This window comes from Paroedura picta, chromosome 8, assembly GCF_049243985.1.
Source record: "Paroedura picta isolate Pp20150507F chromosome 8, Ppicta_v3.0, whole genome shotgun sequence".
Lineage (NCBI taxonomy): Eukaryota > Metazoa > Chordata > Lepidosauria > Squamata > Gekkonidae > Paroedura > Paroedura picta.
The window spans coordinates 21,297,194-21,305,305 of record NC_135376.1 but is presented as its reverse complement, the minus strand read 5'-3'; the positions used below and the strand labels follow the sequence as shown (position 1 = coordinate 21,305,305).

The window sequence follows — 8,112 nt, the reverse complement described above, 5'->3', positions numbered from 1 at the left end:
TTGTTTTCTTGATGTTGAGTTTCAAGCCAACTTTTGCACTTTCCTCCTTCACCCGCATCAACACGCTCTTTAGTTCCTCTTCACTTTCTGCCATTAGAGTGGTATCATCTGCATATCTGAGGTTGTTGATATTTCTCTCTGCAATCTTGATCCCAATTTGTGACTCCTCTAATCCCGCCTTTCTCATGATGTGCTCCACATACAAGTTAAATAGGCAAGGCGACAGTATACAGCCTTGCCTAACTCCTTTCTCAATTTTGAACCAATCAGTGATTCCATGTTCTGTTCTCACTGTTGCTTCTTGACCTGCATATAAGTTTCTCAAGAGACAAATAAGATGCTCTGGTATTCCCATCTCTTTAAGAACTTGCCACAATTTGTTGTGCTCCACACAATCAAAGGCTTTAGCATAGTCAATGAAGCAGATGTTCTTCTGGAACTCCCTAGCTTTCTCCATGATCCAGCGTATGTTGGCAATTTGATCTCTAGTTTTTTTTAGGAATGGGGGTAGGAAGGGGATCTTATTATTGTGCTGCCATGTTTGTGACATTTTAAAGTCTTTTAATGGGAGTTTTAAAGGTTTTTTAAGACATTGTAACCCGCCGCGAACCATTTGGGAGTGGCGGGAAATAAATCGAAATAATAATAATAATAATAATAATAATAATAATAATAATAATAATAATAATAATAATAATAATAATAGTTCCTCTGCCTCTTCGAAATCCTGCCTGTAGTCCTGGAAGTTCTTGGTCCACATATTGCTGGAGTCTACCTTGTAAAATTTTGAGCATAACTAGCATGAGAAATGAGTGCAATGGTGCGGTAGTTTGAACATTCTTTGGCATTGCCCTTCTTTGGGATTGGAATGTAAACTGACCTTTTCCAATCCTGTGGCCATTGTTGAGTTTTCCAAATTTGCTGGCATATTGAGTGTAGCACCTTTACTGCATCGTCTTTTAAGATTTTGAATAGTTCTACTGGAATGCTGTCACCACCAGTAGCTTTATTGTTGCTCAGACTTCCTAAGGCCCATTTGACTTCACATTCCAGGATATCTGGCTCCAGGTCAGTAACTATCCTTTTGTGGTTATCAGGGATGTTAAGCTCACTCTTGTATAATTCTTCTGTATAATTTTGCCACCTTTTTTAAATCTCTTCTGCTTCTGTGAGGTCCCTACCATTTTGGTCCCTTATCATACCCATCTTTGCATGAAACGTTCTCTTCATATCTCCAATTGTCTTGAAATAGCTCTGGTCCTTCCCATTCTATTGTTTTCTTCTATTTGTTTGCACTGTTCATTTAAGAAGGCATTCTTATCTCTTCTAGCTTTTCTCTGGAATTCTGCATTCAATTGGGTGTATCTTTCTCTTTCTCCCTTGCCTTTCACTTCCCTTCCCTCCTTAGCTATTTGTAAAGCTTCCTCAGACAACCATTTTGATTTCTTGCATTTCTTTTTCTTTGAGATGGTTTTAGTTGCAATCCTTGAAGGGGGTCCTGTAGGATAGGTCAGCATTATTATCCTCATACTACCCATCAGAAATTCATACTTAAGTTAATATTCTTGTTCCTGACATTACCAATATTTATCCCCATAAAATAATTTCAAATATGGCATAAGAATATTCAAGATTTTATTTGGAATTGAAAAAAAAATAGGATTAGTTTTAAATTGTTAACAGATGATAAACTTAGAGATGGTTTTTCCCTTCCAAATCTTCAACTTTACCATGAAACAGCAATGCTGACATGGATGAAGGAATGGTGTTGTCTGAAAGATACTAGATTGTTGGAATTAGAAGGTTTTAATAAAACATTTCAGTTAGCACCAATATATCTGGCATGATAAAGATGTTATACACAGAGTTTAAGGACCATTGCATGAGAAGAAACTTAATAACAGTCTGGAAAAGATATAAAAGTAGGATGGAACCTTATACCCTATTACGGCTCTCTCCAGAAGAAATGTTGAAACTTTGCAGATTAAAGGAAACTTCTAACTGTTTCTAACCTATAGGGAATTGATTTATATTGATGGAAAAACTGTTAAACTGAGATCAAGAAAAGACCTTTCAGATCACAGGATAGATTGATTTTTACCAAATGGTGGAATTGTTTAAAATACACAAAGAAAAGGGTTTCAATATACAAAAATCTAGATTTTAGAAAGAAATAAGAGCAGGAGGGTAGAGAAATTTCAAAACTCTATAAGCAGCTGTGAGAATGTAACATGGAAGAAGTCAAAGAAGTAATGATTTCTTGGGCTAGGGATTTTGGCTACTCGGTGAGTCTGGATACTTAGAAAAGGTTATGGAAGTTCGATATGCAATTTACCCCTTGCTATTCTATTATGGAGAACATTTACTCCTGTTAGTTTAGAAAAATGGAATTAAAAAATATGGGACAAATGTTGGAAATGTAAACATTTCCCACATGTGGTGGGAATGTAAGAAGGCAAGACTGTATTGGGAGAATATACTTGAGGAATTTTAAAAAATGTTAAAATTTAATTTTGAAAAAAAAAGAGTTGTTTCTGTTGAATTTTTTGGAGGACAGGTCCATAAGGTTCTTAGAGTTTTATTTATGTACGTGAATTCTGCAGCTAGAATTGTTTTTGATTCTAAATGGGGGAGCCCTGATATTCCCTCAACCGAAGAGTGGTTGAGGAGATTGGTGGACTATGCTAAAGTCACCAAATTGTCTGCCGTCTACAAAGATCTTGGAAAATACGTTAAGCAGTGGGCATTGTTTTGGAACTATATGGGGAAAAAAACTATCCAGACTTTGTGAAGATTTGTAAAATTCAACACAGTAACAGCAGGTTTTAAGTATAATGTTATGTCACAGATCTAGGCTTTACTACTTAGTTTGTTAGGGTTAGGAGAGAAGTCTTTAATATATATTTGTATTTGTGACTGAATGTTAGGTTAGTGAACTGATGAATTAGTAATGGGTATAGCTATATTGTTTGATATCATAATAAAATATCTGAATTGCAAAAAAAAAAAAAAAAAAAAAACGGCTTAACCTATCCAGTGAATTCATGTCAGAAGAGAAGTCTGAAATAGGGCCATCTCGGCCAAAGTTCAGTCTTTTAGCTACTGAACATCATTCAGAAATAACCACACACTAAATTCAGTGGACATGCTTTCCATTAAGGCTGTTTAGGACTATAGTCCTAATATGAATAGGCCTCTATCATTATGGCAATTGCATTACAATAATCCAGTGGATGATTATCCTGTTCCTGAGGAATATAAAAGGAATATACATAAACCTCCAATCACCATCTTTATTGCAAGGAAGCAAAGCATCTCTAGATTCATCCTGAGGGCACAGCTCCATCCTCCAACCCTCTCTCACTTGATGAGAGTGGTGGTTATGTTGTTTTTGTAATTCTGCTGTGATGAACATTTGCACAACTATCATTTTCAGCATGAACACAATGCTTTCAGGGAAGAAAAAAACTATTTCCCAGCAACTTATTGCTCTTATTTTAAATCTCTGGCTGCAGCTGCTAAATACCATTTTTTTCCTTAGCCAGTCAGGATCACATAATGAGCATGAGCAAGAAGATGTCTTAAAACCAGTTCAAAGCGAGTGCAGTACTTCCTGTAATGTATTGCTTTCACTTTGTGTAAGCACTGGGACAAGGTCACCGGCTGTGTTCGGAGAAGACAGTTTTGCTTCTGGATGGGCTGTTAGCGCTTAAAGATACTTTCTTACGTACACTGTTACAGTACTGAAACTTCCGTACCTAAAGCTTCACCCCCTTTCAAGCTTAGCGAAAAGCACTGCTTTTGCGTCAGATGAAAAGTTTTTGTGAACTGTTTCTACCCTCCTAATCTGAATCAGGCTCAAAAAGTTTACTTTTCAAGCCCCACATTAGACACGTATTTAAAACATGCTGCCTTCCTGCTGTAGCAGTTTGTGGTCTGTAGTTCCTACGTGCAGTTAATTCCAAAGGTTTATGTTTATGGGGGGGGGACCTATTTGAGTTAAAAGGGGCCTATGTTATCCCCCTAGAACTGTGCAAAATTATACTCACCTGGAAACCAGTTGAACAGATTTTCAATAAGACATATTTTAAGTGTGCTCAGGATGGTGTTCTGAGAATAGAAAATATAGTATAAAATTGGTGTAACAATCATACTTTGGGACTTTGGCTCCAGGAACTGAAAGCACTCAGAGGGGGCAATATTGAGACCTCGTGGGTACACTTGAGGTTTAAGAAACAGCTCAAAAGTATTTTCAGGGCTGCCGCTGAAAAATTTTGCCTTCAGTAAGTTCAGCCGCTCTTCAAAGCTACATTTTAGATCTGATTGCTCAGCAAACTAACAGACTAGCCAACCTTGAACTTCAGTTTTATTAAGCTGAAAAATGACTCAAGCCTGAGCAATTTGTTAAAAATCAATCTAATGTAATCAAAGTAATTTGAGAACACAAACAAAAATCTGATTTTCATCAACTGAAAATACTATTGTACATTATTTCCCCTTACAAATCGCAAGTACAATAATACTGCAAAAAAATTCAAAGCTACCCTTACAATAAACAGGGTTATATTAAAACTCAAACATTTTGTTCCCCTGTGGCAAGGGTCGTCAACCTGTGGTCCTCCAGATGTTCATGGACTACAATTCCCATGAGCCCCTGCCAGCAAACATCTGGAGGACCACAGGTTGACTACCCTTGCCCTGTAGCATAGGTTTTTGCAGTCATGAAGCTGTGAAAATGTTCAGGGGCAGGTGGTTTTCCCGTCTGAAAGCTATCTCCAAGAGTCCTGTCAAACCTGCCTCTCACAGCAGGGACTAGGATGTCATAGTCTCCCAGTATACTGCATTGGTCACACACCTGGGGTAGTATGTGCAATTCTGGAGGCCTCACTTCAAAAAGTGGTAGAGAAAATTGAGAGGGAGAAAAGGAGGCAACAAAGATGATCTGGAGCCTGGGGACCAAGTCCTATGAGGAAAGGCTGAGGGACTTGGGAATGTTCCGCTTGAAAAAGAGGAGGTTGAGAGGGGACATGATTGCTCTCTTTAAGCATTTAAAAGGTTGTCACTTGGAGGAGGGCAGGGAAAGTTTCCTGTTGGTAGCAGAGGATAGGACCCTCAGTAATGGGTTTAAGCGCAGAGTGGTAAGGCAGCGATATGCTGTCTGAAGCTGTCTGCCCAAGAGGTTGGGAGTTTGATCCCAGCAGCCGGCTCAAGGTCGACTCAGCCTTCCATCCTTCTGAGGACGGTAAAATGAGTACCCAGCTTGCTGCTGGGGGGTAAACGGTAATGACTGGGGAAGGCACTGGCAAACCACCCCGTATTGAGTCTGCCATGAAAACGCTGGAGGGCGTCACCCCAAGGGTCAGACATGACTCGGTGCTTGCACAGGGGATACCTTTACCTTTACCTTTAGAATGGTACTGGCTCCCCCTCACAGGAAGCCTTCATGGAGTGGCTAGACAGATACTTAACAAGGATACTTTAGGCTGATCCAGCATTGAACAGCAGGTTGGACTAGATGGCCTTTATGGCCCCTTCCAACTCTATGATTCAATCTCCTGGCCCGATCTGTGCTTCTTTATTTTATCTCCCTCAGCAGCCTTGCTTGAAAACTGCTACTGAGGCAGGATGCCAAGAGAAGCAGAGTAGATGGTAGAAAGCAAGTCGTTCATTCCAACTTGCTTTCCTTTTCCAGCCTGTTTTTAACTATTGTAGAATCATAGAATTGGAAGGGTCCATACAGGCCATCTAGTCCAACTCCCTGCTCAATGTAGGATCAGCTGAAAGCATCCATAAGTATCTGTCCAGCCACTACTTGAAAACTATCAGTGAGAGGGAGCTCACTACCTCCTTAGGCTGTTAAACTATTCTGTGAATTCCCCACCCCCCCGATATCTAGCCAATATTGTTCTACATGTAGTTTAAACCCATTACTGCGGGTTTTATCCTCTGCTGCCAACAGGAACCTCTCCCTGCCCTTCTCTAAGTGACAGCCTTTCCAATATTTAAAGACAGCAATCATGTTCCCTTCTCAACCTCTTCTCTGGGCTGAACATTCCCAAGTCGCTCACCCTTTTCTTATAGGGCTTGGTCCCCAGGCCCCAGATCATTCGCCTTCTTTACATCACACTGTCTGCTCATATTTAGCTTATGGCCTACAAGTACCCCAAGATCACGTTCACACACATTGCTACCCAGAAATGTATCTCCCATTCAGCATGCCTGCTTCTCATTTCTGTGACCCAGATGTAGAACTCTACACTTCTCCTTATTGAATTGCATCTTGTTCTGATTTGCTCACTTTTCCAGCATGGTCAGAACAAATTCTCTTCTATGACAGAGCCTAAGGCCAGGTTTAAACAACATGCTGGCAGGTTAGAAGATCTTATGAGTCACTTTTCACACAGCCAGCATCTGATTGAAATGGGGGGCTGCTTAGCAAGCTACAGATTTGTGACCCAAGCACTGGTATGCTAAAGATGCATGCATAGCAACATTGTCAGAACAACACCACAGTTTACAGGTATTCCCCATAAGTGGTACATTCAACAACAAGTTGGATTCTACCATCTCTTTCTCTTTGTTAGCTTTAGGACCCATTTAAATCATTTTATTTAATATAAGCAGTAAAGTTCAGCTAATTGCATGCTTGAATCTCACACAGAGTGTATACAAGATCAGACTGTAACATCATGGCCCAGAAAAATCTGCTATCCAGAGTTCTATTTTTTTAACTATTATAACATCCAGCCCAATAAGAGTTCTGGTGAGTGTGAACAACAAAACTGTTCTGTAGCCATTTTGTTGTCCTCATTAAAAGGCAGCACTTGATTTTGTTCTTGTTTTTAGATTTTGCATGGACCAATATGGATATTCAACTTTTTATTTCCAATTTAAACAAGACACTGGAACTCAACACTATACCTGTGTGACACTGAATACCCTCAGCATATCATTTTGACAAGCATTCACCCAATAGGTTAGCACATTTTAAAGTGCCAAAGTCCAAGTGGGTGTTTGGCACTTTAACATGTGCTAACCTAATGGGTCCAAGTGGGTGTTGTGCTGGCAGGAAAATACTGTTTGCCTTGTGGACCAGTTTAAATGACACCTTGAGCACATGTGAAGGTTACCAAGAGTGGTCTTCTTGCCCATCTATTTCAGGTTTGTAACTACTTGCCAGACCTATGAAGGAGGTTTTTAACTACTCGCCAGACAAGGGAAGGAGGTAGTACAGGGGTAGTCAAACTGCGGCCCTCCAGATGTCCATGAACTACAGTTCCCAGAAGCCCCTGCCAGCATTCGCTGGCAGGGGCTTCTGGGAATTGTAGTCCATGTACATCTGGAGGTTCGTAGTTTGACTATCCCTGAGGTAGTAGATAGCACCAGACTGTAGTTAGGAAATACCTTTAATCATTTTATCCAAAATTTTAAAAAACCCTAAAAAAAACACTAGTTTTTAGCACCTCTGAGCCCTAGCCCAACTTTCTCCCTGATATACTAGTTTTCTACTTGCAGCGATTTTGAAAATACAAGGACTCATTAACAAATGGCATCCTCCATTCCGAATCCCTGCTCTTAAGGACATGGTTGGAGTGGAGGCAGCAGAAAAATGGGAAACTGTTCTGGCCAACCTTTGAAACGCTCCCTCCGCTAAACCCTTTCCCGGTTTCCATCGGCCAGGCGAGCGGGACGGCCTCTGCGACCCTCGCCCTGACTACTGTGGGGGCTGAAGGCTTCTGAGCGCACGGGCGTCGCGAGACCGGCCACCAGCTGCCGGCCCGGCTCCTCTTCCCACGTGCTGTCTGCAGGGACGTCTGAAAAGGCTTTAAACTTACAGGCCGTCCTTCGAGCCAGGCAGGCAGTTGGCGTGTGGCGCGAAGCACAAGAGCGCGTTCGAGCTCTCTGAACGGCTGGGGGGTGGGGGGTGTCAAAGCCCCTCTTTCGGTTTCCCCAAAATTCTGTGAGGGGGAGGGCGCAGCAACCCCCCTGATCAACTTTATAGTCTCGCCCCCCCCCTCATCCATCCTTCAAACCCCACCGGACGACGATGTCAACCGCCCCCTCGCAGGAGATGTAGCTTCTCTCTCTCCCCCCCCCCCGGCGGCCTCCTGG

At 41.4% G+C, this 8,112-nt stretch overlaps 1 long non-coding RNA gene across 1 annotated transcript; it reads right to left on the bottom strand.

Annotated features, from left to right (window-relative positions):
• Positions 1-1,203: 1,203 nt before the first annotated feature.
• On the bottom strand, positions 1,204-8,075 carry LOC143843067 (uncharacterized). Its single transcript, XR_013233447.1, has 3 exons — positions 7,836-8,075; positions 4,050-4,110; positions 1,204-1,498 (listed from the first exon to the last, which is right to left on the bottom strand). It is a non-coding gene; the product is annotated as an uncharacterized LOC143843067 (long non-coding RNA).
• Between the last annotated feature and the right edge of the window lie 37 nt (positions 8,076-8,112).